Here is a 27,945-nt window from a genome sequence, read left to right as displayed (position 1 = left end):
TTAGTGATAAGGAAATCTCGCAGGCATTCATACCATGCTCTTGGGCTTTCTTAAGCCCATAAAGCGCCTTTGAGAGTTTATACACATGGTTAGGGTACTCACTATCTTCAAAGCCGGGAGGTTGCTCAACATAGACATCTACCTTGATTGGTCCATTGAGGAAGGCACTTTTCACGTCCATTTGATAAAGCTTAAAGCCATGGTAAGTTGAAAGTCGCCTAGAAGGGGGGGAATAGGCAAATCTGAAATTTATAAACTTTAAGCACAACTACAAGTCGGGGTTAGCGTTAGAAATATAATCGAGTCCGAAAGAGAGGGCGAAAAACAAATCACAAGCAAATAGCGAGAGTGACACGATGATTTGTTTTCCCGAGGTTCGGTTCTTGCAAACCTACTCCCCGTTGAGGTGGTCACAAATACTGGGTCTCTTTCAACCCTTTCCCTCTCTCAAACGGTCACTTAGACCGAGTGAGCTTCTCTTCTCAATCAATTGGGACACTTAGTCCCCACAAGGACCACCACACAATTGGTGTCTCTTGCTTTGATTACAAATGTCTTGGGAACAAGAAATGGGGAAGAAGAAAAGCGATCCAAGCGCAAGAGCTCAAAGAACACGGGCAAAACTCTCTCTTCTAGTCACTAATTGCTTTGAGTTGAATTGGGACTTGGAGAGGCTTTGATTCAATCTAATTGTGTCTTGTATTGAATGCACTAGCTCTTGTATTTAATGTGTTGGCTGAAAACTTGGATGCCTTGAAGTGTGGTGGTTGGGGGTATTTATAGCTGAAAGTCGCCTAGAGGGGGGTGAATAGGTAAATCTGAAATTTATAAAGTTTAAGCACAACTACAAGTCGGGGTTAGCGTTAGAAATATAATCGAGTCCAAAAAGAGAGGGCGAAAACAAATCACAAGCAAATGAAGAGTGTGACACTGTGATTTGTTTTACCAAGGTTCGGTTCTTGCAAACCTACTCCCCATTGAGGTGGTCACAAAGACCGGGTCTCTTTCAACCCTTTCCCTCTCTCAAACGGTCACCTAGACTGAGTGAGATTTCTCCTTAATCAACGGGTCACTTAGACCCCTCACAAGGACCACCACACACTTGGTGTCTCTTGCTTTGATTACAAGTCACTTAGAGAATAAGAATGGGAATAGAAGAAAGCACGATTGCAAAAGCCAAGCGACAAGAGCGACAAATAGCACACAAATCACTCTCTCTCTCTCAAGCCACTAATCACTAATGATCATTCGTCTCAATTGTGGAACTTGGAGAGATTGGAGGCTTTGATTGTGTCTTGGAATGGAATGCTAGCTCTTGTATTGAATGTTGAAGGTTGGAATGCTTGGGTGAATTGAATGGAGGTGGTTGGGGTTGTATTTATAGCCACCAACCACTTCCTAGCCGTTGTTCCACTTCTGCCGACCGCGGACGGTCCGCGCCCCTGGTCCGGACGGTCCGCCCCTGTACATCAACGGCTGAAATCGCAACGGTCAGCAGTAACGGCTATATCAACGGCTATAATGCATTAAATGCGTCATCAGATGTCAGATAAAGGCATTCGCGGACGGTCTGGTCGTGCACCCCGGACGGTCCGCGAGGACGCTATAATTTATTTTACCGAACCCGTCACCTTCGGGTTTTTCGGTTCCTCACCTACCGGACGGTCCACGCCTGAGGCCGGACGGTCCGCGCGTGGTCTCGGACGGTGCTTGCTTTTCCTCCGGACGGTCCGTAGTGTACACTTGGGTTTTTGCATTGGTTCTGTCCGAGGCACACCCTAGTGTCGCGGACGGTCCGCCACAAAGGCCCAAACGGTCCGCGCTTGGTCTGTTTTTCCAAAAAGCTTCTCCTGTCCGGAATAATCTACGGTATTCCGGACAGTCGACTTAGAATAGTTGTAGATAAACTTATGCACCTGTAAAACTTATAATCTAGAGCAAACTAGTTAGTCCAATTATTTGTGTTGGGCAATTCAACCACCAAAATCATTTAGGAAAAGGTTTGACCCTATTTCCCTTTCAATCTCCCCATTTTTGGTGATTGATGCCAACACAAACCAAAGCAAATATATAAGTGCATAATTGTACTAGTTTGCATAAGGTAAGTGCAAAGGTTGCTTTCTTTCTTTTAACATTTTGGACCACGCTTGCACCACTTGTTTTGTTTTTGCAAAATCTTTTGGAAATTCTTTTCAAAGTCTTTTTGCAAATAGTCAAAGGTAAATGAATAAGATTTCGAGAAGCATTTTCAAGATTTGAAATTTTCTTCCCCTGTTTCAAATGCTTTTCCTTTAACTAAACAAAACTCCCCCTCAATGAAATTCTCCTCTTAGTGTTCAAGAGGGTTTTAGATATTAATTTTGAAGAGGTTATACCAATTTTAAATTATATAAAAAATAAGATACCAATTGAAAAACTTCTTTAATACAAATTGAAACACTTTTTGAATATGGTGGTGGTGCGGTCCTTTTGCTTTGGGCTAATACTTTCTCCCCCTTTGGCATGAATCGCCAAAAACGGATACTTGTGAGTGAAATATGAGCCATATTTAAACTTTCTCCCCCTTTGTCAAATAATACATGAGTGAAGGATTATACCAAAGTGGAGAACGAGGCGGAGTGTCGGCGAAGGATAAATATTACAATGGAGTGGAGTGGAAGAGTGGAGTGGAAGCCTTGTTTTCGCCGAGGACTCCATTTCCCTTTCAATCTATGACTTAGCATGAAATACACTTGAAAAACACATTAGTCATAGCACATGAAAGAGATATGATCAAAGGTATAAATGAGTTATGTGTGTAAGGAATCAATCAAATTTCCTAGAATCAAGAATGTTTAGCTCATGCCTAAGTTTGGTAAAAGTTTTCTCATCTAGTGGTTTGGTAAAGATATCGGCTAATTGTTCTTTGGTGTTAACATATGCAATCTTGATATCCCCCCTTTGTTGGTGATCCCTCAAAAAGTGACATCGAATGGCTATGTGCTTAGTGCGGCTGTGCTCAACGGGATTATCCGCCATGCGGATTGCACTCTCATTATCACAAAGGAGAGGAACTTTGGTTAATTTGTAACCATAGTCCCTAAGGGTTTGCCTCATCCAAAGCAATTGCGCGCAACAATGGCCTGTGGCAATATACTCGGCTTTGGCGGTATAAAGGGCTACTGAATTTTGTTTCTTTGAAGCCCAAGACACCAGGGATCTTCCCAAGAACTGACAAGTCCCTGATGTGCTCTTTCTATCAATTTTACACCCTGCCCAATCAGCATCTGAATAACCTATTAAATCAAAGGTGGATCCCTTGGGGGTACCACAGACCAAACTTAGGAGTATGAACTAAATATCTCAAGATTCGTTTTACGACCCTAAGGTGAACTTGCTTAGGATCGGCTTGGAATCTTGCACACATGCATACGGAAAGCATAATATCTGGTCGAGATGCACATAAATAGAGTAAAGAACCTATCATCGACCGGTATATCTTTTGATCTACGGATTTACCTCTCGTGTCGAGGTCGAGATGCCCATTGGTTCCCATGTGTGTCTTGATGGGCTTGGCATCCTTCATTCCAAACTTGGTGAGTATGTCTTGAATATACTTGGTTTGGCTGATGAAGGTGCCCTCTTGGAGTTGCTTGACTTGAAAGCCTAAGAAATACTTCAACTCCTCCATCATTGACATCTCGATTTTTTGAACCATTATCCTACTAAACTCTTCACAAGTAGATTTGTTAGTAGACCCAAATATGATATCATCAACATAAATTTGGCATACAAACAAATCATTTGCAATTGTTTTAGTAAAGAGAGTAGGATCGGCTTCTCCGATTTTGAAGCCATTAGCAATAAGAAAATCTCTTAGGCATTCATACCATGCTCTTGGGGTTTGCTTGAGCCCATAAAGCGCCTCAGAGAGTTTATACACATGGTTAGGGTACTCACTATCTTCAAAGCCGGGAGGTTGCTCAACATAGACCTCCTCCTTGATTGGTCCATTGAGGAAGACACTTTTCACGTCCATTTGATAGAGCTTAAAGCCATGGTAAGTAGCATAGGCAAGTAATATACGAATTGACTCAAGCCTAGCTACGGGTGCATAGGTTTCACCGAAATCCAAACCTTCGACTTGTGAATATCCCTTGGCCACAAGTCGGGCTTTGTTCCTTGTCACCACACCATGCTCATCTTGCTTGTTGCGGAAGACCCACTTGGTTCCTACAACATTTTGATTAGGACGTGGAACAAGATGCCATACCTCATTCCTCGTGAAGTTGTTGAGTTCCTCTTGCATTGCCAACACCCAATCCGAATCTCTTAGTGCATCTTCCACCCTGTATGGCTCAATAGAAGACACAAAAGAGTAATGTTCACAAAAATGAGCGACACGAGATTGAGTGGTTGCCCCCTTATGAATATCGCTGAGGATGGAGTTCACGGGGTGATCTCGTTGTATCGCTTGGTGAACTCTTGGGTGTGGCGGTCTTGGATCCTCATCATCTTCCTTGTCTTGATTATTGGCATCTCCCCCTTGATCATTGTCCTCCTCTTGAGGTAGCTCTTCTTGATCTTCATTTTCATCATCTTGAGCTTGATCCTCATCTTGGGTTGGTGGAGATGCTTGATTTGAAGATGATGGTTGATCTTGTGCATGTGGAGGCTCTTCGGATTCCTTAGGACACACATCCCCAATGGACATGTTCCTTAGCGCGACGCACGGAGCCTCTTCATCATCTAGCTCATCAAGATCAACTTGCTCTACTTGAGAGCCGTTAGTCTCATCAAACACAATGTCACAAGAAACTTCAACTAGTCCAGTGGACTCGTTAAAGACTCTATATGCCCTTGTGTTTGAATCATAACCAAGTAAAAAGCCTTCTACAGCCTTAGGAGCAAATTAGAATTTTCTACCTATTTTAACAAGAATAAAGCATTTGCTACCAAAGACTCTAAAATATGAAACATTGGGTTTTTTGCCGTTGAGGAGTTCATATGATGTCTTCTTGAGGATTCGATCAAGGTAGAGACGGTTGATGGCGTAGCAAGCAGTGTTGACTGCTTCTGCCCAAAACCGGTCCGAAGTCTTGTACTCATCAAGCATGGTCCTCGCCATGTCAAGTAGAGTTCTATTCTTCCTCTCCACTACACCATTTTGTTGTGGTGTGTAGGGAGAAGAGAACCCATGCTTGATGCCCTCATCCTCAAGGAAGCCTTCTATTTGTGAGTTCTTGAACTCTGTCCCGTTGTCGCTTCTAATCTTTTTGATCCTTAAGCCGAACTCATTTTGAGCTCGTCTCAAGAATCCCTTTAGGGTCTCTTGGGTTTGAGATTTATCCTGCAAAAAGAACACCCAAGTGAAGCGAGAATAATTATCCACAATAACTAGAAAGTACTTACTCCCGCCGATGCTTATGTAAGCTATCGGGGCGAATAGGTCCATGTGGAGTAGCTCGAGTGGCCTGTCAGTCGTCATGATGTTCTTGTGTGGATGATGAACACCAACTTACTTCCCTGCTTGACATGCGCTACAAATCCTGTCTTTCTCAAAATGAACATTTGTTAGTCCCAAAATATGCTCTCCCTTTAGAAGCTTATGAAGATTCTTCATCCCAACGTGGGCTAGTCGGAGATGCCAGAGCCAACCCATGTTAGTCTTAGCAATTAAGCAAGTGTCAAGTTCAGCTCTATTAAAATCAACTAAGTATAGCTAACCCTCTAACACTCCCTTAAATGCTATTGAATCATCACTTCTTCTAAAGACAGTAACACCTATATCCGTAAAAAGATAGTTGTAACCCATTTTGCATAATTGAGAAACAGAAAGCAAATTGTAATCTAAAGAATCTACAAGAAAAACATTGGAAATAGAATGGTCAGGAGATATAGAAATTTTACTAAGTCCTTTGACCAAACCTTGATTTCCATCCCCGAATGTGATAGCTCTTTGGGGATCATGGTTTTTCTCATAGGAGGAGAACATCCTTTTCTCCCCAGTCATATGGTTTGTGCACCCGCTATCAATTATCCAACTTGAGCCCCCGGATGCATAAACTACAAAACAAGTTTAGGTCTTGTTCTTAGGTACCCAAACGGTCTTGGGTCCTTTGACATTAGAAACAAGCACCTTGGGTACCCAAACACAAGTCTTTGACCCCTTGTGTTTGCCCCTAACATATTTGGCAACTACTTTGCCTGGATTGTTAGTTAAAACATATGATGCATCAAAAGTCTTAAATGAAACATTGGGTTCATTTGATGCATTAGGATATTTCTTTTTAGGCAATTTAACATGAGTGGATTGCCTAGAACTAGATGCCTCACTATTATACATAAAAGCATGATGAGAGCCAGAGTGAGACTTCCTAGAATGAATTCTCCTAATTTTGTGTTCGGGATAACCAGCAGGATATAAAATATAGCCCTCGTTATCCTAAACCATGGGAGCTTTGCCCTTAACAAAGTTAGACAATTTCTTAGGGGCATTAAGCTTGGCATTGCCTCCCTGTTGGAAGCCAATGCCATCCTTAATGCCAGGGCATCTCCCACTATAGAGCATGCTTCTAGCAAATTTAAAATTTTCATTTTCTAAGTCATGCTCATTGATTTTAGCACTAAGTTGAGCTATGTGATCATTTTGTTGTTTAATTAAAGCTAGGTGATCATGAATAGCATCAACATTAATGTCTCTACATCTAGTACAAATAGTAACATGCTCAATGGTAGATGTAGAGGGTTTGCAAACATTTAATTCATCAATCTTAACATGTAACATGACATTTTCATTTCTAAGATTGGAAATAACATCATTGCAAACATTTAAATCTTTAGCCTTAGCAAATAATTTTTCATTCTCAATTTTAAGGCTAGAGAGAGATGCATTCAATTTTTCAGTCTTAGTAATCAAACTATCATTATCATTTCTAGGACTAACAATTGAATCATCACAAATATCTAACTTCTCAACCTTAGCAATTAATTTTCATTTTCATCTCTAAGGTTTGAGATAACATCATGGCAAGTGCTTAGCTCACTAGTCAATTTTTTACACTTTTCTACTTCCTGAGCATAAGCATTTTTAACCTTAACATGCTTCTTATTTTCTTTAATTAGGAGGTCCTCTTGGCTATCCAAGAGTTCATCCTTCTCATGAATAGCACCTATCAACTCATTTAATTTTTCCTTTTGTTGCATGTTTAGGTTGGCAAAAAGGGCAAGTAAATTATCCTCATCATCACTAGAGTTCTCCTCATCACTAGATGTTGCATATTTAGTGGAGGCTCTAGATTTTACCTTCTTTTTGTCGTCCTTTGCCATGAGGCACTTGTGGCCGACGTTGGGGAAGAGAAGACCCTTGTTGACGGTGATGTTGGCGGCGTCCTCGTCGGAGGAGGAGTCGGTGGAGCTCTCGTCGGAGTCCCACTTTCGGCATACATGGGCATCGCCTCCCTTCTTCTTGTAGTATCTCTTCTTTTCTCTTCTCTTTCCCTTCTTGTCGTCGCCCCTGTCACTATCACTAGATAATGGACATTTAGCAATAAAGTGACCGGGCTTACCACACTTGTAGGAAAACTTCTTAGAACGGGGCTTGTAATCTCTCCCCTTCCTTTGCTTGAGGATTTGGCAGAAACTTTTGATGATGAGCGCCATTTCCTCATTGTCGAGCTTGGAGGCGTCGATGAGGAGCCTACTTGATGTAGACTCTTCTTTCTTCTCCTCCGTTGCTTTGAAGGCAACGGGTTGCACCTCGGGTGTGGAGGTGGTGCCTCGCTCAATGATTTGTTTGGAGCCTTTGATCATCAACTCAAATCTCACAAACTTTCCTATAACTTCCTCGGGAGACATTAGCTTATATCTAGGATCACCACGAATTAATTGTACTTGTGTAGGGTTAAGAAAAACAAGTGATCTTAGAATAACCTTGACCATTTCATGATCATCCCATTTGGTGCTCCCGAGGTTGCGCACTTGGTTCACCAAAGTCTTGAGCCGGTTGTACATGGCTTGTGGCTCCTCCCCTTGGTTGAGCATAAATCGACCGAGCTCCCCCTCGATCGTTTCCATCTTGGTGATCTTGGTCACCTCGTCTCCTTCGTGCGTGGTCTTTAGTACGTCCCAAATCTCTTTGGCACTTTTCAACCCTTGCACCTTATTATACTCCTCTCGACTTAAAGAGGTGAGGAGTATAGTAGTTGCTTGGGAATTGAAGTGTTGGATTTGGGCGACTTCGTCCGCATCATAATCGTCACCCCCCACGGATGGTACCTGTGCTCCAAATTCAGCAATGTCCCATATGCTTGTGTGGAGTGAGGTTAGGTGATATTTCATCATTTCACTCCACCTAGAATAATCTTCACCATTAAAAGTTGGTGGTTTGCCTAATGGAACGGAAAGTAATGGAGTATGTTTGGAAATGCGAGGGTAGCGTAAGGGGATCTTACTAAACTTCTTGTGCTCATGGCGCTTAGAAGTGACGGACGGTGTGTTGGAGCCGGAGGTGGAAGGCGACGAAGAGTCGGTCTCATAGTAGACCACCTTCTTCATTTTCTTCTTCTTGTCGCCACTCCGGTGCGACTTGACGCGGGGAGGTGTTTCCTCCCTTTTGTTACCGGACTCTCTCGATGGAGCTTTCCTATGGCTTGTGGCGGGCTTCTCGCCGGTCACCATCTCTTTCTTGGTGTGAGCTCCCGACATTACTTCGAGCGGTTAGGCTCTAATGAAGTATCGGCTTTGATACCAATTGAAAGTCGCCTAGAGGGGGGTGAATAGGCAAATCTTAAATTTATAAAGTTTGGTTGGGCTATGGCTATGAAAAAAGCTGTTGTGGGCTGTGAGCTGTGAGAAAAGCTGTTGTGGGCTGTGAGCTGTTAAAAAGCTAAAAAGTGTTTGGTGGAAACCACTAAAAGTCGCTAAAAGTTTTTCCATATATATTTTCACAGTTCCATCCAAAAGCCGCTAAAAGCAGGTCTATAGGTGCTTTTAGTTTTGCACTATAAGAAAGTCGGCTTTTAGAAAAAGCTGCTTCCTAGATCCAGCCCTTTGGTTTGGCTTTTGGCTTTTAGGGGGTAAAAGCCAAAGCCAAAAGCCAAACCAAACACACCCTAAGCACAACTACAAGCCGGGGTTAGCGTTAGAAATATAATCGAGTCTGAAAAGAGAGGGCAAAAACAAATCACAAGCAAATGAAGAGTGTGACACGGTGATTTGTTTTACCGAGGTTCGGTTCTTGCAAACCTACTCCCCGTTGAGGTGGTCACAAAGACCGGGTCTCTTTCAACCCTTTCCCTCTCTCAAACAGTCACCTAGACCGAGTGAGCTTTCTCCTTAATCAACGGGTCACTTAGACCCCTCACAAGGACCACCACACACTTGGTGTCTCTTGCTTTAATTACAAAACACTTAGAGAATAAGAATGGGAATAGAAGAAAGCACGATTGCAAAAGCCAAGCGACAAGAGCAACAAATAGCACACAAATCACTCTCTCTCTCTCTCTCAAGCCACTAATCACTAATGATCACTCGTCTCAATTGTGAAACTTGGAGAGATTGGAGGCTTTGATTGTGTCTTGGAATGGAATGCTAGCTCTTGTATTGAATGTTGAAGGTTGGAATGCTTGGGTGAATTGAATGAAGGTGGTTGGGGTTGTATATATAGCCACCAACCACTTCCTAGCCGTTGCTCAACTTCTGTCGACTGCGGACGGTCCGCGCCCCTGGTCCGGACGGTCCGCCCCTGTACATCAACGGCTGAAATCGCAACGGTCAGCAGTAACGGCTATATCATCGGCTATAATGCATTAAATGTGTCGTCAAATGTCAGATAAAGGCAGTCGCGGACGGTCCGGTCGTGCACCCCGGACGGTCCGCGAGGACGCTATAATTTATTTTACCGAACCCGTCACCTTCGAGTTTTTCGGTTCCTCACCTATCGAATGGTACGCGCGTGGTCTCAGATGGTGCTTGCTTTTCCTCCGGACTGTCCGTAGAGTACACTTGGGTTTTTGCATTGGTTCTGACCGAGGCACACCCTAGTGTCTTAGACGGTCTGCCGCAAAGGCCCGAACTGTGGCAGAGCCTCCCAAGTTATTGGCCCACATGCACCTGTCCTTGTCTTAAAGACCTCAGACGGCTATGCATGTGCACCAAATAACTTAACAGGATCCATTCGAGTGTCCCAAGGACCCCGGATAAACCACTTACAACCAAGATCGCAAGATTAAGTAACACAAATCACACACACCAACAGTTTGCAGCGGAAATCTTATTACCAAATTTTACAAGTTACAAAAATTTTACTTTGTACATGATCGGAGTGATTACAAAAGTGATTCAAAGAAATAACTTTGAACTATTATAAATTATTTGTAGTTTTGAAATATATGCTAGCTCAAGTGACCATCCTAAATAAGAAGTATAGAAGAGTTACTTAGACTTATAAGAAGGCCGAGCCCACCGGCACTTAACATCATCAACAGCAGCACAAAACTATAACCTGAAAAACAACAGGGAATACAACCCTGAGTATGGAATTACTCAGCAAGACTTACCCGACTAAAGAAAAGACTCTCAAGGATATGCTGGATTTGGGAATCAAGGAGAGGCTTTAACAAGAATCAACTTAGATACTTTTGCAGAATTAGCTTACTAAAGTGAGTCCTTACTTTCAATATTTTAACGCCAGACTAAATATTAATAGACTATGTTTGCATCTGGTCTAATTTCACCATCTCATCAATACAACGTCATTTTTATTCATGAGGTTCACATCGTGACTTAGGTTGTAGGGCAGTGACCAAGTCTCCACTGTCCGGGGATATAACGGCGATCCGAATCGATTTACTCAGCTGAGGATCTCTAACCACACGACATATGTAGCACTTAACCCTTGCATATGTCAACTCGCCACCGGGGTTCTTAAGACCAGATCAGATTCACGCCAACCGAGAGCACAGATACACCACCGTCCAGCCTCTTGCCACGGAGGGTACACGCTACTCTCGCCATCTCTCCACTCCCATTGTGTGTTATCTTATTCTGGTATTAGTCTGCCCGAGGCAAAGCTTACCCTGTCCCATATCCAGGGCATGTGGCCAGTTAAGATAGTCCTTGATCAGCAAGCCTACATACGCATCCAATCCTTAATCAACCTGGGTAGAACATCACATGTTCCTAGCCCAAGTCCTGATTTAAGTACTTCCACCCTTAGGATTGTTTGTATTCCTTAGGATGAAAAGAGCATCAAAGGGAACTTTGCGGTAAGATCCCACCACTCTCTCAATGAAAATATTCTTGTAGGTAGAAGCTATCTTTCCTCAGGATAACCCCTGAGCTAGGCCTTAATGCAAAAGACAACCTCTATCCACAAGATCTGAGCAGGGCTAAGCATTTTTGTAAATCATATTTTGATACTTCACCAGAAGTATCTATAAAGGTATGGATATCAAGGAAGGCAATGCATCAAAGGGTTTCCAAGCAACTCCTATAAACCTAATGCACATTCACTAGACTTAAAGTGTGTAAAAATAATTTAAAAACACAAGGAAGGGGTTGCATGCACTAGGGCTTGCCTGGATAACACTAGGTTAGTGTTGTTAGGTGGCGACCACTTGGCGATCATCCTTGTCCTAGCACTTGATCAGGCAGGTTCGTCCATCAGCATTATCCTACGGATTAGCCCGTGCTTGGAGTCGACTTGGCTCGTCTTCTGCATCATGTGATCACTTATCGTACCTAATTGAAATGCATTATTGAAAGGGAAATGTGCCCTTGGCCCATTTCTAAGTATTTTGGTGATTAAGTGTCAACACAAGTGCTTAGATGTGAACCAATGCCCATGAATGAACAAAGTGCAAATCTACAACAAAGGTATGTTTCTAAGTCTTAGTACATTGGTTTTGTGTACTAATATATTTGTCTAAGTGTTAGAAACAGATAGAAGAAGATAAGAGAAGACTTGGCTGTGTACAGCCAAGGGACTGTTTCGGTCTGGGGCACCGGACTGTCCGGCGCACCAGGCTCCCTCGGCCGAAGAGCCCGCTCTCGGGAATTTGCTGACGGCGTACGGCTAAAATTCACCGGACTGTCCGGTGTGCACCGGACTGTCCGGTGAGCCAACGGTCGGCCGAGCCAACGGTCGGCCGCGGAATCTGCGTGCGACACGTGGTCTGGCCAACGGTCGGAAGGAAGCACCGGACTGTCCGGTGTGCACCGGACTGTCCGGTGCGCCAGATCTGCAACGGTCGGCAACGGTCGGCTTCGCCATTTAAGGAAAGGAATCAGGCACCGGACTGTCCGGTGCGCCCGACGACAGAAGGCAAAGATGGCCTTCCAGATTTGTTCTCAACGGCTCCTAGCTGCCTTGGGGCTATAAAAGGGACCCCTAGGCGCATGGAGGAGAACACCAAGCAACTCTTGAGCATTCTTGATCATCCACACTCAGTCTTTGCGCATCCATTTGTGATTCTAAGTGATTCAAGCTCTGTTCTTGTGAGAAACTGTGAGATAGTCTTTGAGCTCGAATCTTGGTCGTGTGTGTGCGCGTTTCGCTGTGGATTTGTGTGTGTTGCTTCCCTCCCTTACTCCGTGCTTCTTTGTGAATCTTAAGTGTAAGGGCGAGAGACTCCAATTTGTGGAGATTCCTCGCAAGTGGGATAAAGATAAGCAAGGCAAAATACTGTGGTATTCAAGTGGGTCTTTGGACCGCTTGAGAGGGGTTGATTGCAACCCTCGTCCGTTGGGACGCCACAACGTGGAGTAGGCAAGTTTTGTACTTGGCCGAACCACGGGATAAATCACCGTGTCTCCTCTGTGTTGAATTCTCTGTGATTGTGCAAGATCTTCTCTTTAGCCACTTGGCAATTATTGTGCTAACCTCTAACAAGTTTTTGTGGCTATAAGTTAAGTTTTTACAGGATCACCTATTCACCCCCCCCCCCCTCTAGGTGCTCTCAATTGGTATCGGAGCCGTTCTCTTCAAGAAAGGGACTAACCGCCCGAAGAGATGGATCCTAAGGGGAAGGGAATCGTGATCAACGACAAAGAGAAGGAATCCTTCGTCAACGAGCCGAAGGACGACAAGCCTACCGACTCCGGCTCGGGGCATAGACGGAAGGAAGGGAAGAAGAAGAAGACAAGGCGCATCAAGGAGATCATCTACTACGACGATAGTGATGAGTCTACTTCTTCCCAAAAGGACGACGACAACGACTACAGGAAGACGGTCAATTCGAACTTTTCATTTGATTATTCTCGTATTCCACATAGTTCGAATTCGCATTTGCTTTCCATTCCTCTCGGCAAACCTCCACACTTTGATGGGGAGGACTACGGATTTTGGAGTCACAAAATGCGTAGTCACTTATTCTCTCTTCATCCAAGCATATGGGAGATTGTAGAGAATGGAATGAAATTTGATAGCTCGGATAGTCCTATGCTTATAAATGAACAAATCCATAGAAATGCACAAGCTACTACTGTTCTTTTAGCATCTTTGTGCAGGGAAGAATACAATAAGGTGAGCGGCTTGGACAATGCCAAGCAGATATGGGACACCCTCAAGATCTCTCACGAGGGCAACGACGTCACCATGCTCACCAAGATGGAGTTGGTAGAGGGCGAACTTGGAAGATTTGCTATGATAAGGGGGGAGGAGCCAACCCAAACATACAACCGGCTCAAAACCCTTGTCAACAAGATAAGGAGCTATGGAAGCACGCGATGGACGGACCACGACGTCGTCCGCCTAATGCTAAGGTCCTTTACCGTTCTTGATCCTCATTTGGTGAATAATATTCGTGAGAATCCCAGGTACACCAAAATGTCGCCCGAAGAGATTCTTGGAAAATTTGTAAGCGGGCGGATGATGATCAAGGAGGCGAGGTACGTCGATGACGCGTTGAACGGTCCAATCCACGAGCCTCAACCCATTGCTCTCAAGGCATCGAGAAGCAAGGAGGCACTACCAAGCAAGGTGGCGCAAATTGAGGCGGTCGGGCTTAATGATGAAGAAATGGCTCTCATCATTAAGCGCTTCAAGACGGCGTTAAGGGGTCGCAAGGAGCATCCCAACAAGACCAAGACGAAGGGGAAGCGCTCATGCTTCAAGTGTGGTAAGATTGGTCACTTTATTGCTAATTGTCCCGATAATGATAGTGACCAGGAAAAGAAGAGTGGGAAATGGGAAAAGAAGAAGAATTACAAGAAGGCAAAGGGCGAGGCTCATATTGGAAAGGAGTGGGATTCGGATTGCTCCTCGTCCGACTCCGACAACGAAGGACTCGCCGCCACCACCTTCAACAAGTCATCCCTCTTCCCCAACGAGCATCACACGTGCCTCATGGCTAAGGAGAAGAAAGTAAGTACTCGAAACTCTACTTATGCTTCTTCTAGTGAGGATGAGTCTAGTGATGATGAAATAGACTATTCATGCTTATTTAAAGGATTAGATAGATCTAAGATTGACAAAATTAATGAATTGATTGATGCTTTAAATGAGAAGAATAGGCTACTAGAAAAGCAAGAGGATCTCTTGTACGAAGAACATGATAAGTTTGTAGAGGCTCAAAAATCCCTTGCATTAGAAATTAAGAGAAATGAAATGCTTACTTGTGAATTGTCTACATGCCATGATTCAATTTCAAAATTAAAAAGCATCAATGATGACTTAAATGCTAAACTAGTAAAAGCACAAAAATCCAACTCTTGTGTTGAACATGTTGAAATTTGCACTAGGTGTAAGGATGTTGATATTAATGCTTGTAGTGAACACTTACTTTCCATTTCAAAATTGAGTGATGAAGTGGCTAGTCTTAATGCTCAACTTAAGACTAGCAAAAGTGATTTTGAAAAACTAAAATTTGCTAGGGATGCCTACACGGTTGGTAGACACCCCTCAATTAAGGATGGACTTGGCTTCAAGAGGGAAGCCAAGAACTTAACAAGCCATAAGGCTCCCATTCCCGCCAAGGAGAAAGGGAAGGCCCCTATGGCTACTAGTGCTAAAAGGAACCATGCCTTTTTGTATCATGATAAAAGACAAACTAGAAATAGAAGTTATGATGCTTTTGATTCATATGTTTATGATTCTCATGCCATGTTTGCTCCTAGTTCTTCTTATGTGTATGATAGAAATGTTACTAGGAGAAATGTTGGTCCTAAAAGAAATGTTGCAAATGTTCATAGAAAAGTAGTGAATGAACCCTCTACAATTTATTGTGCTTTGAATGCTTCATTTGCAATTTGTAGAAAGGATAGAAAAGTAATTGCTAGGAAGTTAGGGGCAAAATGCAAAGGTGATAAAACTTGCATTTGGGTCCCTAAGGAAATTGTGACTAACCTTGTAGGACCCAACAAGAGTTGGGTACCTAAGTCCCAAGCCTAAATTTGCCTTGCAGGTTTATGCATCCGGGGGTTCAAGCTGGATTATCGACAGCGGATGCACAAACCATATGACGGGGGAGAAGAAGATGTTCACCTCCTACGTCAAGAATAAAGATTCCCAAGATTCAATTATATTCGGTGATGGGAATCAAGGCAAGGTAAAAGGTTTAGGTAAAATTGCAATTTCTAATGAGCACTCCATATCTAATGTGTTTTTAGTTGAGTCTCTTGGATATAATCTGCTATCTGTGAGTCAATTATGCAATATGGGATATAACTGTCTATTTACAAATGTAGATGTGTCTGTCTTTAGAAGAAGTGATGGTTCACTAGCTTTTAAGGGTGTATTAGACGGCAAACTTTATTTAGTAGATTTTGCAAAAGAAGAGGCCGGTCTAGATGCATGCTTAATAGCTAAGACTAGCATGGGCTGGCTGTGGCATCGCCGCTTAGCACATGTGGGGATGAAGAACCTTCACAAGCTTCTAAAGGGAGAACACGTGATAGGTCTAACTAATGTTCAATTCGAAAAAGATAGACCTTGTGCAGCTTGTCAAGCAGGGAAACAGGTGGGAGGCTCTCATCACACCAAAAATGTGATGACGACTTCAAGACCCTTGGAGATGCTGCATATGGACCTTTTTGGACCCGTCGCCTATCTGAGCATAGGAGGAAGTAAGTATGGTTTAGTTATTGTTGATGACTTTTCCCGCTTCACTTGGGTGTTCTTTTTGCAGGAAAAGTCCGAAACCCAAGGGACTCTCAAACGCTTCCTCAGGAGAGCTCAAAATGAGTTTGAGCTCAAAGTGAAGAAGATAAGGAGCGACAACGGATCCGAGTTCAAGAACCTTCAAGTGGAAGAGTTCCTTGAAGAGGAAGGGATCAAGCACGAGTTCTCCGCTCCCTACACACCACAGCAAAATGGTGTGGTAGAGAGGAAGAACAGGACGCTCATCGATATGGCGAGGACTATGCTAGGAGAGTTCAAGACCCCCGAGTGCTTTTGGACGGAAGCCGTTAACACTGCTTGCCACGCCATCAACAGGGTCTACCTTCATCGCCTCCTCAAGAAGACGTCGTATGAGCTACTAACCGGTAACAAACCCAATGTATCGTACTTTCGTGTATTTGGGAGTAAATGCTACATTCTAGTGAAGAAGGGTAGAAATTCTAAGTTTGCTCCCAAAGCTGTAGAAGGGTTTTTGTTAGGTTATGACTCAAATACAAAGGCATATAGAGTCTTCAACAAATCATCGGGTTTGGTTGAAGTCTCTAGCGACGTTGTATTTGATGAGACTAATGGCTCTCCAAGAGAGCAAGTTGTTGATTGTAATGATGTAGATGAAGAAGATGTTCCGACGGCCGCTATACGGACCATGGCGATTGGAGAAGTACGGCCACAGGAACAAGATGAACGAGATCAACCTTCTTCCTCAACTATGGTGCATCCCCCAACCGAAGATGACGAACAGGTACCTCAAGTGGAGGCGCTTGATCAAGGGGGAGCACAAGATGATCAAGTGATGGAGGAAGAAGCGCAACCGGCACCTCCAACCCAAGTTCGAGCGATGATTCAAAGGGATCATCCCGTCGATCAAATTCTGGGTGACATTAGCAAGGGAGTAACTACTCGATCTCGATTAGTTATTTTTTGTGAGCATTACTCCTTTGTCTCTTCTATTGAGCCTTTCAGGGTAGAGGAGGCCTTGCTAGATCCGGATTGGGTATTGGCCATGCAGGAGGAGCTCAACAACTTCAAGCGCAATGAAGTTTGGACACTGGTGCCTCGTCCGAAGCAAAATGTTGTGGGAACCAAGTGGGTGTTCCGCAACAAACAGGACGAGCACGGGGTGGTGACGAGGAACAAGGCTCGACTTGTGGCAAAAGGCTATGCCCAAGTCGCAGGTTTGGACTTTGAGGAGACTTTCGCTCCTGTGGCTAGGCTAGAGTCCATTCGTATCTTGCTAGCATATGCCGCTCACCATTCTTTCAGGTTGTACCAAATGGATGTGAAGAGCGCTTTCCTCAACGGGCCAATCAAGGAGGAAGTGTACGTGGAGCAACCCCCTGGCTTCGAGGATGAACGATACCCCGACCATGTGTGTAAGCTCTCTAAGGCGCTCTATGGACTTAAGCAAGCCCCAAGAGCATGGTATGAATGCCTTAGAGACTTTTTACTTGCTAATGCTTTCAAGGTTGGGAAGGCCGATCCAACTCTTTTTACAAAGACATGTGATGGTGATTTGTTTGTGTGCCAAATTTATGTCGATGACATAATATTTGGTTCTACTAACCAAAAGTCTTGTGAAGAGTTTAGCAGGGTGATGACGCAGAAATTCGAGATGTCAATGATGGGCGAGTTGAACTACTTCCTTGGGTTCCAAGTGAAGCAACTCAAGGACGGCACCTTCATCTCCCAAACGAAGTACACGCAAGATCTGCTAAAGCGGTTTGGGATGAAGGACGCCAAGCCCGCAAAGACGCCGATGGGAACCGACGGACACACCGACCTCAACAAAGGAGGTAAGTCCGTTGATCAAAAAGCATACCGGTCAATGATAGGTTCTTTGCTTTATTTATGTGCTAGTAGACCGGACATTATGCTTAGCGTATGCATGTGTGCTAGATTTCAATCCGATCCTAAGGAGTGTCACTTAGTGGCGGTGAAGCGAATTCTTAGATATTTGGTTGCTACGCCTTGCTTCGGGCTCTGGTATCCAAAGGGGTCTACCTTTGACTTAGTTGGATACTCAGACTCCGACTATGCTGGATGTAAGGTCGATAGGAAGAGTACATCGGGGACGTGCCAACTCTTAGGAAGGTCCCTGGTGTCATGGAACTCTAAGAAACAAACATCCGTTGCCCTATCCACCGCTGAGGCCGAGTACGTTGCCGCAGGTCAGTGTTGCGCGCAACTACTTTGGATGAGGCAAACCCTCCGGGACTTTGGCTACAATCTGAGCAAAGTCCCACTCCTATGTGACAATGAGAGTGCTATCCGCATGGCGGAGAATCCTGTTGAGCACAGCCGCACAAAGCACATAGACATCCGGCATCACTTTTTGAGAGACCACCAGCAAAAGGGAGATATCGAAGTGTTTCATGTTAGCACCGAGAACCAGCTAGCCGATATCTTCACTAAGCCTCTAGATGAGAAGACCTTTTGCAGGTTGCGTAGTGAGCTAAATGTCATAGATTCGCGGAACCTGGATTGAATTGTAGCATACATGTACTTATGCTTTTGATCATGTTCCTTTTTGCATTTTGTTGCTTATTATGGTGCTCAAGTTGTACAAACACTCCCTGGACCTCACAAGTCCGTTGCAAAGTGATGCACATGTGTAGGGGGAGATGTGTTACAACTTGACCCTTTGAGACTAACCATGTGCTTGAGTTTGATGATTTAGTCTCGAAGGAGGATTGAAAGGGAAAAGGTGGACTTGGACCATGAAAGACTTCCACTGCACTCCGATGAGAGGGTAACAAATTCCAAGTTCATCTCATGAAATCTTATTGCCATTTGCTCTTAATTGAAGACTTTGGTGAGGCAATGGGGTTAAAAGGCCAAGATTAATCCCGTTTTGGTGCTTGATGCCAAAGGGGGAGAAAATAAAGGCCAAAGTAATAAATGGATCAGCTACCACTTGAGAGATTTTGAAAATAGTAGAATAGAGTTTGTGTGAGTTTTTGTTTTGTCAAAAGCTTTTATTGTCTCTTATTGTCTCTATTGTCAAAAGTTGACTTCTTGTGGGGAGAAGTGGTGATTATGGGAAATAGGGGGAGTTTTTGAAATCCTTGATCAATCTCTTTTGGAATGACTCTCTTTATGCCTCAACATGTGTGTTTGACATAGAAATAGAGATTTGAGTTTGATTTGCAAAAACAAACCAAGTGGTGGCAAAGGATGATCCATATATGCCAAAATTGAATCAAAACCAATTTGAGTTTTTATTTGAAGTGATTTTGCACTTGTTCTATCTACTTTATGTTGTGTTGGCATAAATCACCAAAAAGGGGGAGATTGAAAGGGAAATGTGCCCTTGGCCCATTTCTAAGTATTTTGGTGATTAAGTGTCAACACAAGTGCTTAGATGTGAACCAATGCCCATGAATGAACAAAGTGCAAATCTACAACAAAGGTATGTTTCTAAGTCTTAGTACATTGGTTTTGTGTACTAATATATTTGTCTAAGTGTTAGAAACAGATAGAAGAAGATAAGAGAAGACTTGGCTGTGTACAGCCAAGGGACTGTTTCGGTCTGGGGCACCGGACTGTCCGGTGGTGCACCGGACAGTGTCCGGTGCGCCAGGCTCCCTCGGCCGAAGAGCCCGCTCTCGGGAATTTGCTGACGGCGTACGGCTAAAATTCACCGGACTGTCCGGTGTGCACCGGACTGTCCGGTGAGCCAACGGTCGGCCGCGGAATCTGCGTGCGACACGTGGTCTGGCCAACGGTCGGAAGGAAGCACCGGACTGTCCGGTGTGCACCGGACTGTCCGGTGCGCCAGATCTGCAACGGTCGGCAACGGTCGGCTTCGCCATTTAAGGAAAGGAATCAGGCACCGGACACTGTCCGGTGTGCACCGGACTGTCCGGTGCGCCCGACGACAGAAGGCAAAGATGGCCTTCCAGATTTGTTCTCAACGGCTCCTAGCTGCCTTGGGGCTATAAAAGGGACCCCTAGGCGCATGGAGGAGAACACCAAGCAACTCTTGAGCATTCTTGATCATCCACACTCAGTCTTTGCGCATCCATTTGTGATTCTAAGTGATTCAAGCTCTGTTCTTGTGAGAAACTGTGAGATAGTCTTTGAGCTCGAATCTTGGTCGTGTGTGTGCGCGTTTCGCTGTGGATTTGTGTGTGTTGCTTCCCTCCCTTACTCCGTGCTTCTTTGTGAATCTTAAGTGTAAGGGCGAGAGACTCCAATTTGTGGAGATTCCTCGCAAGTGGGATAAAGATAAGCAAGGCAAAATACTGTGGTATTCAAGTGGGTCTTTGGACCGCTTGAGAGGGGTTGATTGCAACCCTCGTCCGTTGGGACGCCACAACGTGGAGTAGGCAAGTTTTGTACTTGGCCGAACCACGGGATAAATCACCGTGTCTCCTCTGTGTTGAATTCTCTGTGATTGTGCAAGATCTTCTCTTTAGCCACTTGGCAATTATTGTGCTAACCTCTAACAAGTTTTTGTGGCTATAAGTTAAGTTTTTACAGGATCACCTATTCACCCCCCCCCTCTAGGTGCTCTCAATTATGCATATGAATGCTTATGAAAATGCTAAGATAATATAAATTTATTATCTAAGGTCTTGAATATAACTTTCCTTCACGGATCTCCGAGAACTTAGGGTTTTCGGAGTCAATAGTGAAGTTCAAAGGGCACGGGGGTAGGGTTTTGGGTTCTATGTATCAAAAAAGGTCCAAATCATATCAAACTCTACCCAAGGTCTCTAAATATCATTTAGAGATTACCCTAAAAATTTAGTGAATTTTGGATTTATTATTTATTCTCTAAAAATCCAAAAGCATGGTTTTTGGCTGTTTTAAATGCTCTATACCATTTGGACTAAAAATCATGAAACTATTTTTACTAACTACTATGGAAAATTAGTAATTTAGAAAAATTGGTCTCATATTTTTATCATTTTTCTCGAATTCTTTATGGCTTTCTAAACTTTCTGAGAAAAAGAAAAAGAAAAAGCTTTCAATAGTATTGGGCCAAAATCTGCCTAACCGGCCCAGTTTAAGCAGATTACAGGGGCGCCCGCGGCAGCGCAACCGGTTTTGCACAAAAGTCGTTGCCAGAGCCGAAGTAGTAACGAAGTCCTCAACTGAACTCTGCGAGTCACTAACACTTTACTTCTGGCCCCTTCTAGGTTTCTTGTCTTTACAAAGTGAGTCCCCGATGTCGCCGACGGCGTGGACGCGCTCCCACCGCGACACTACGGCGGAGGAGAGCCCAGGCAGCCGTTGGATAGCGACCAGACCAAACCCTAACCTACCCCGAGCAACTACATGCATGGATTTGACTCACCAACTTACAGAGTGCCATGACCACGCCCAAGGCGGGAGCCCAGTACCGCGGCGCTCACCCAATTGGCTCAAGCACAAGATGTTTCAAATTGAGGGCACATGGAGCACGAGTGGGATACGGGCAACACGACGCTCACAAGAATTGCCCTCGGACCAACTGAACTTTGAGTGGGTCATCACCAGGGCAGTTCACGTGGTGTCAAGCTCGTGTTCCGACCAAACTAAAGTCGTAAGTGTCGGCGTTTCGAGATAGGGGGGTCCCTAAGCCGACGAGTGATTGTGCTGCGTGCCCCAGCCCAGATGGGTCGAGCGCGTGGGCGAGCGCGGAGGGGGGAGAGGCGAGGCGGCCGGAGCCGAGCGTGAGAGAGGTGGAAGTCCCGCGGCCTTCGTGTTCGTCCCGCGCCCAGGTTAGGTGCGCTTGCAGTAGGGGGGTTACAAGCGTCCACGCGGGTGAGGGAAGCGAGCGGCCCCAAGAGAGCGCCTGTCCCGTCCTCGGTCCCGCGCGGCCAACCTTCTCTGAGAAGGCCCTGGTCCTTCCTTTTATAGTCGTAAGGAGAGGACCCAGGTGTACAATGGGGATGTAGCAGAGTGCTACGTGTCTAGCGGAGGGAGAGCTAGTGCCCTAGGTACATGCCGATGTGGCAGCCGGAGAGATCTGGGCATCCTGCTGGCGTGATGTCGTGGCTATCGGTGGTGCGGCGGAGCTTGATGGAGGGACAGCTGTTGGAGCGGTCGAGTCCCTGCTGACGTTGTCCTGCTGCCGTAAGAGAGCTGGGGGCCGCCGTCGTCATAGAGCTCGTGGAGCGCCATCATTGCCCCTCTGGCGGAGCTGGCCGGACGAGACGCCGGTCTTGTTCTCCGTGACCCGAGTCGATTCGGGGTAGGGTGATGATGACGTTCCCTGTTGACGTGGCGGTCTGTGCTCTAGGCAGGGCGACGTGGGGTTTCCTCCGAAGCCGAGGTTGAGTCTTGCCTTCAGTTGCCGTGGCCGAGCCCGAGCCAGGGGGTCGGGCGAGGCGGAAGTCGTCCGGCCGAGGCCAGGGCGGAGTCCGAGCCCTGGGGTCGGGCGAGGCGGAGTTTCGTCGTCTTCCGGGTCTTAGCCTGAGTCCGAGCCCTGGGGTCGGGCGGAGCGGAGTTCGCCGTCTTCCGGGTTTTAGCCCGAGTCCGAGCCCTGGGGTCGGGCGGAGCGGAGTTCGCCGTCTTCCGGGTCTTAGCCCGAGTCCGAGCCCTGGGGTCGGGCGGAGCGGAGTTCGCCGTCTTCCGGGTCTTAGCCCGAGTCCGAGCCCTGGGGTCGGGCGGAGCGGAGTTCGCCGTCTTCCGGGTCTTAGCCCGAGTCCGAGCCCTGGGGTCGGGCGGAGCGGAGTTCGCCGTCTTCCGGGTCTTAGCCCGAGTCCGAGCCCTGGGGTCGGGCGGAGCGGAGTTCGCCGTGGCGCCTTTGGCAAGGCCTAGTTGCCTGTCAGACTCACTCTGTCGAGTGGCACTGCAGTCGGAGTGGCGCAGGCGGCGCTGTCCTTCTGTCAGACTGGCCAGTGGAGCGGTGGAGTGACGGCGGTCACCTCGGCTCTGCCGGGGGCGCGTGTCAGGATAGAGGTGTCAGGCCACCTTTGCGTTAAATGCCCCTGCAATTTGGTCAGTCGGTGTGGTGATTTAGTCAAGGTTGCTTCTGAGCGAAGCCAAGGCCTTGGGCAAGCCGGTGATGTGTCCGCCATAAAAAGGGGGCCTCGGGCGAGACGGAAGTCTCTCGAGGTCGGCTGCCTTCGGCCGAGGCTAGGCTCGGGTGAAGCGTGATCGAGTCACTCGTGTGGACTGATCCCTGACTTAATCGTGCCCATCAGGCCTTTGCAGCTTTATGCTGATGGGGGTTACCAGCTGAGAATTAGGCGTCTTGAGGGTACCCCTAATTATGGTCCCCGACAGTAGCCCCCGAGCCTCGAAGGGAGTGTTAGCACTCGCTTGGAGGCTTTTGTCGCACTTTTTTGCAAGGGGACCAGCCTTTCTCGGTTGCATTTCGTTCCGGTGGGTGCGCGCGAGCGCACCCGCCGGGTGTAGCCCCCGAGGCCTCGGAGGAGTGGTTACACTCCTTCGAGGTCTTAATACTTCGCTTAACGCTTCGGCTGGTCTGGTCGTTCCCTCATGCGAACTGGCCGTAGCCCGGGTGCACGGTCGGGGCCCAAGCTCTCGGGCTGGTATGTTGACGCTGTCAACGATTTGGCCGGAGCCGGTTTTTGCGAGAGCAGCCCCCGAGCCTCTGCACAGGGCGAGAGGACGATCAGGGACAGACTCGGCTTTTTACATACGCCCCTTCGTCGCCTTTCCGCAAGGAGGAGGGGGGGAGTGCGCCATGTTACCCTCGATGGGCACCGAACATGGTGTCTCCGGTGAGCTGCAAGCGGGTAATCCGAGTGGACGTCCGTGCCCCGTTCGTTGGGGGTCGGCTAGGGGCCCAGAGGCACGCCCAAAAGTACCTGCGGGTGACTTGCCGGACCCGGTCCCCTGGCGACGGGGTCCGAGGGCTCGATGCCTCCCTCCGATGGGATTCCGTTACAAGATCGTTCCCACTGGTCTCGGATATGTCCTAGGGTACCTCGGGAGCGCAGCCCGAGCCTCGGTTATGTATCGAACGTACCCCTGGTCATCCCTCGCTCGGTGTCTGAGGCGACTGTGAACCCTTCGGGGGCCAGCCTTCGAACCCCTGATCAGTAATGGGCGTGGAGCCCGAGTAGCCTGAGGCGGCCATGGAGCCCTTCGGGGGGCTGGCCTTCAAACCCCTGACCAGTAGTGGGTGTCGGGCCCACGCGATCTGAGGCGGCTGTTGAACCCTCGGGGGGCCAGCCTTCGAACCCCTGATCAGTAATGGGGGGCGCGGAGCCCGGTTCCTTCGCGGAGAAGGATCCCTCTCGGGGTATCCCCCTTCCCCGGTCCCTGTTGCAAGAGATAGAGAAAGAGGAAAACGGAAAAGGATATGAAATCAGACGACGTGGCGTACCTTTTCTGACGCGGTTATTAAGGCGAAGGTGAAGCGTCGCGCGCTCCTCCCGCTAGAAGCGCCGCGTGTCCCGCCGCGGAGTTAATGCGACGGGGCGAGTGGTTGGCGGGGCGGCCGTTGCGCGTAGGTGATCCGTTCGAGGAACGGGTCACGGGTGCACCGTCTTCACTCCGTGAGAGGAGGCTCTCTTGCTGTCTCAGGATGGGACGTGAGCCTGGCTGACGACGTGACCGCTGCGCCCGCCCGCCTGCCACCGCTATTACTGCCGGCCCACTTTCGGTCGCTTTGACCGACGCGCCAGTCTGGCGCTGTTGGGTCGCCTCGAGTCGTGGCATAGGCTTCGCAACCGAAGAGGCGCGACGGTGGCACAAGTGGCGGTGCGGTTGCTTGCATGCAGCAACTGGCGTGCCAGTTGCTCGACGCGTGGGCCTGGGCCCCAGGCTGGCGTGTCAGAAGTTGGAGAAGCGCGTCCATCTGGCGCGGTTGCATGCCGCCTGCATGGCTGCTCGCCCCTTCTGCCCGTTGGTCTGGGCGGAAATGGGGGGTCGCCTGTAACCGCTGGACGGTCGTGCGCACCATGCGCGGCGGTTTGGCTTCTTCTGCCCTGAGCCAGCTTGCATGACATGCGGGACCCAGCCCCCGAGTCGCAGGGGAGGGCCTTGGAGCGTGTTGGAGAAGACTCGGCCCGCGGCGCCTAGGGGCGCACGTAGGGGGAGTTGCCTTTAAAAGGAGGGAGGCTCCTTTCGTAAGGCGACCATGTCTTCTTCCTCCCTTAAGCGCCGGGTCTTCCCGTCTTCCAAGCCCCCGGATGGGGGATATCCGCCGCCTTTCCGCCTCCTCGTTGGAGGAACGCAACTCCATGGGAGTTGGTACCTCTCAGCCATCGTTCGGCTTCAAGGATTTTCATCACGCAGCCCGGTCGCACCCCTTCACCGGCGGTCACCCGAGATGGCGACCTCCAGCTTGATGGTGGGGGAAAGCGAGCCGGGCTGCGGCCTCTGCCCCTTCCTCAGCCTCAAGGATTTTCATCACCAAGGCTGGGGAGGGGAGAGTGCCGAGTTGGGGTCGGCCCCTGCGTGGGCGGTGGCCCGCTCCTTCACTCAGTGATGGGGGGAGAAGCGGGCATTGCCCGTGGCGTCCGGCAGCTGCAGCGTGCCTGGTCTTCAGCCGCGAGTGGCTTCGGGGCCCCTTGCGGCGTCGGCGTCCGCCACGGCAGCCGGAAGAGGTTCTTCCGCCGGCGCGGCGGCCGGGACCGGCCATGGGCTGACCTCCATCTTCTACGGCCTTCTGCCCGTCCTTGCCTCACGAGTTTTGGCACGGGCGGGGGCCTCCTGACAGCGGCATCCACCCTGAGGTCAGCGTTGCCGCTGTTCGGCCCCCCGGAGCAGAAGTCGCCGTCGTCACCACTGCTGGAGCAGGTGACGGCGCGCCGTTCGTCGGTCTTCCGTTGCTCCGCAGGCCTTCCCCCTCGGAGTGGTGTTGTTCGTACCTGCGGAGGGGGAACCGGAGTTCCGTTTGTAATGGCACTTCGAATGCCAGTGAGTTCGTTCATTGTGGCTGTCGAGGCCTGAACGTGTATGTAATTTTGGCACGGAGCCGTGTTTTTTCCTCATTTCCGAGCACTAAGTCTCGCCTGTTTTATTATCTAAACCGCTTTACCAAGCATGAGTTGCCCCGTGTCAAGGTGACGGGTGAGGTATCCGTATCCCGGAGGCGTAGGAATCCCTCGGCCCGTTCGTCCTTGTTACGTGAGGCTCCTCTAGCTTAGTTGAAGGGACCCCTCGGCCGCCCTTTGGTGGATCGAGGCCGGGGGTAGCGATATCAGTATGAACAGAGGCGGAGTTGGCTCGAGAATGGGGAACCTGGTCGGCCGGAGCCTAGCCGTGTCGCCCGTCAGCGGTGCCGACGCCCAAGTCGGTCAGTCGAGGCCTCGGATCGGGCTAGCGCCCTTGGAAGCCGGTTGCCCGAGGCCCCAGGGGTAACCGGTTGAGCCGCCTGCTCGGACCGGATTCCTGGAGGAGCCCCTGGACCTCGGCGCCGCCCGAGGCTGGGTCGGGCTTTGCTGTAGACGTCGTCGATGCCGAGGGTGCTACGGCTCCCCTCGGCGTGAAGACCCGAGCCTGCAGGATCAGATCATCTTGTAGCGTGTGTTTTCTGCGGCCGCCGAGGCCAGAAGAACACGCCCTCGCCGCGCTTGCGAAGCTGCGTCCTTTTTTCCTCTTGTTTCGAGCATCTGGACTCTGTCGGTAATAGGGATGTTTGTGTGAGCGAGAGTTGCTTTTCGCGGAAGGGACGAGTGAGGTATCCGTATCCCAGAGGCGTGGGAATCCCTCGGCTCGGTCGGCCTTGCCGCTTACGCGTACTTTCACCCGTCCATGAGGCCCTGTCCCCGATTTAGTCGAGAAAGCTTGAAGGACTGCTTCGGCAGGAGAGCTTCCGAACGTGATGACTCGTTTGGTCCACGGAGTCGCTTTATCCGAGCGCAAGTTACTTATCGCAGAAGGGGACGAGTGAGGTATCCGTATCCCGGAGGCGTAGGAGTCCCTCGGCTCGGTCAGCCTTGGCTGCTTACGTGTACCTCGTCGTTTCCAGGATCCGCTTTCCAAAGTAGTCAAGAAGCACGGAAGAAATCCTGCTAAAAAGAGGTCCTTTTTCGAGGAAAAAATTCGACGCAGAGGGGGTCTCCCCCCTTTTAGCCCCCGAGGGAGGGTCGGGCTTTGCCGAGGCTAGGCCGACCCTTCCTTGACAACTAAACTTTGCGTAGGTGCGAGGTATGTGAACAACTTGAAAACATCTTAAGGGTAGAAGCGACGTAGCTGTTTGATGTTCCAAGCGTTGCCGTAGATCTCGCCTTGACTGTTGGCCAGCTTGTATGTTCTGGGCTTCAGAACTTTGGCGATGACGAACGGCCCTTCCCAGGGGGGCGTGAGCTTGTGCCTCCCTCGGGCGTCTTGTCGCAGCCGAAGCACCAGGTCGCCCACCTGGAGTTCTCGGGACCGGACCCCTCGGGCGTGGTAACGTCGCAGGGACTGTTGGTACCGCGCCGAGTGTAGTAAGGCCCTGTCCCGAGCTTCCTCCAACTGGTCTAGCGATTCCTCTCGGCTGGCTTGGTTGCTTTGCTCGGTGTAGGCCCTCGCCCTTGGGGAGCCGTATTCCAGGTCAGTGGGCAGGATAGCTTCAGCCCCGTAGACCAGGAAAAACGGCGTGAAGCCCGTGGCACGACTCGGCGTCGTCCTTAGGCTCCAGACCACCGAGGGGAGTTCCTTCATCCATCGCCTGCCGAACTGGTTGAGGTCGTTGTAGATCCGAGGCTTGAGCCCTTGTAGAATCATGCCGTTGGCACGCTCTACTTGCCCATTCGACATGGGATGAGCCACGGCGGCCCAGTCCACCCGGATATGGTGATCCTCGCAAAAATCCAAGAATTTTCTGCCGGTGAACTGGGTGCCATTGTCGGTGATGATGGAGTTCGGGACCCCGAAGCGATGGATGATGTTGGTGAAGAATGCCACCGCCTGCTCGGACCTGATGCTGTTCAGAGGTCGGACCTCGATCCACT

This window comes from Zea mays, chromosome 2 (assembly GCF_902167145.1).
Source record: "Zea mays cultivar B73 chromosome 2, Zm-B73-REFERENCE-NAM-5.0, whole genome shotgun sequence".
NCBI classification, from domain to species: domain Eukaryota; kingdom Viridiplantae; phylum Streptophyta; class Magnoliopsida; order Poales; family Poaceae; genus Zea; species Zea mays.
Note: the sequence above shows the minus strand (reverse complement) of the source record.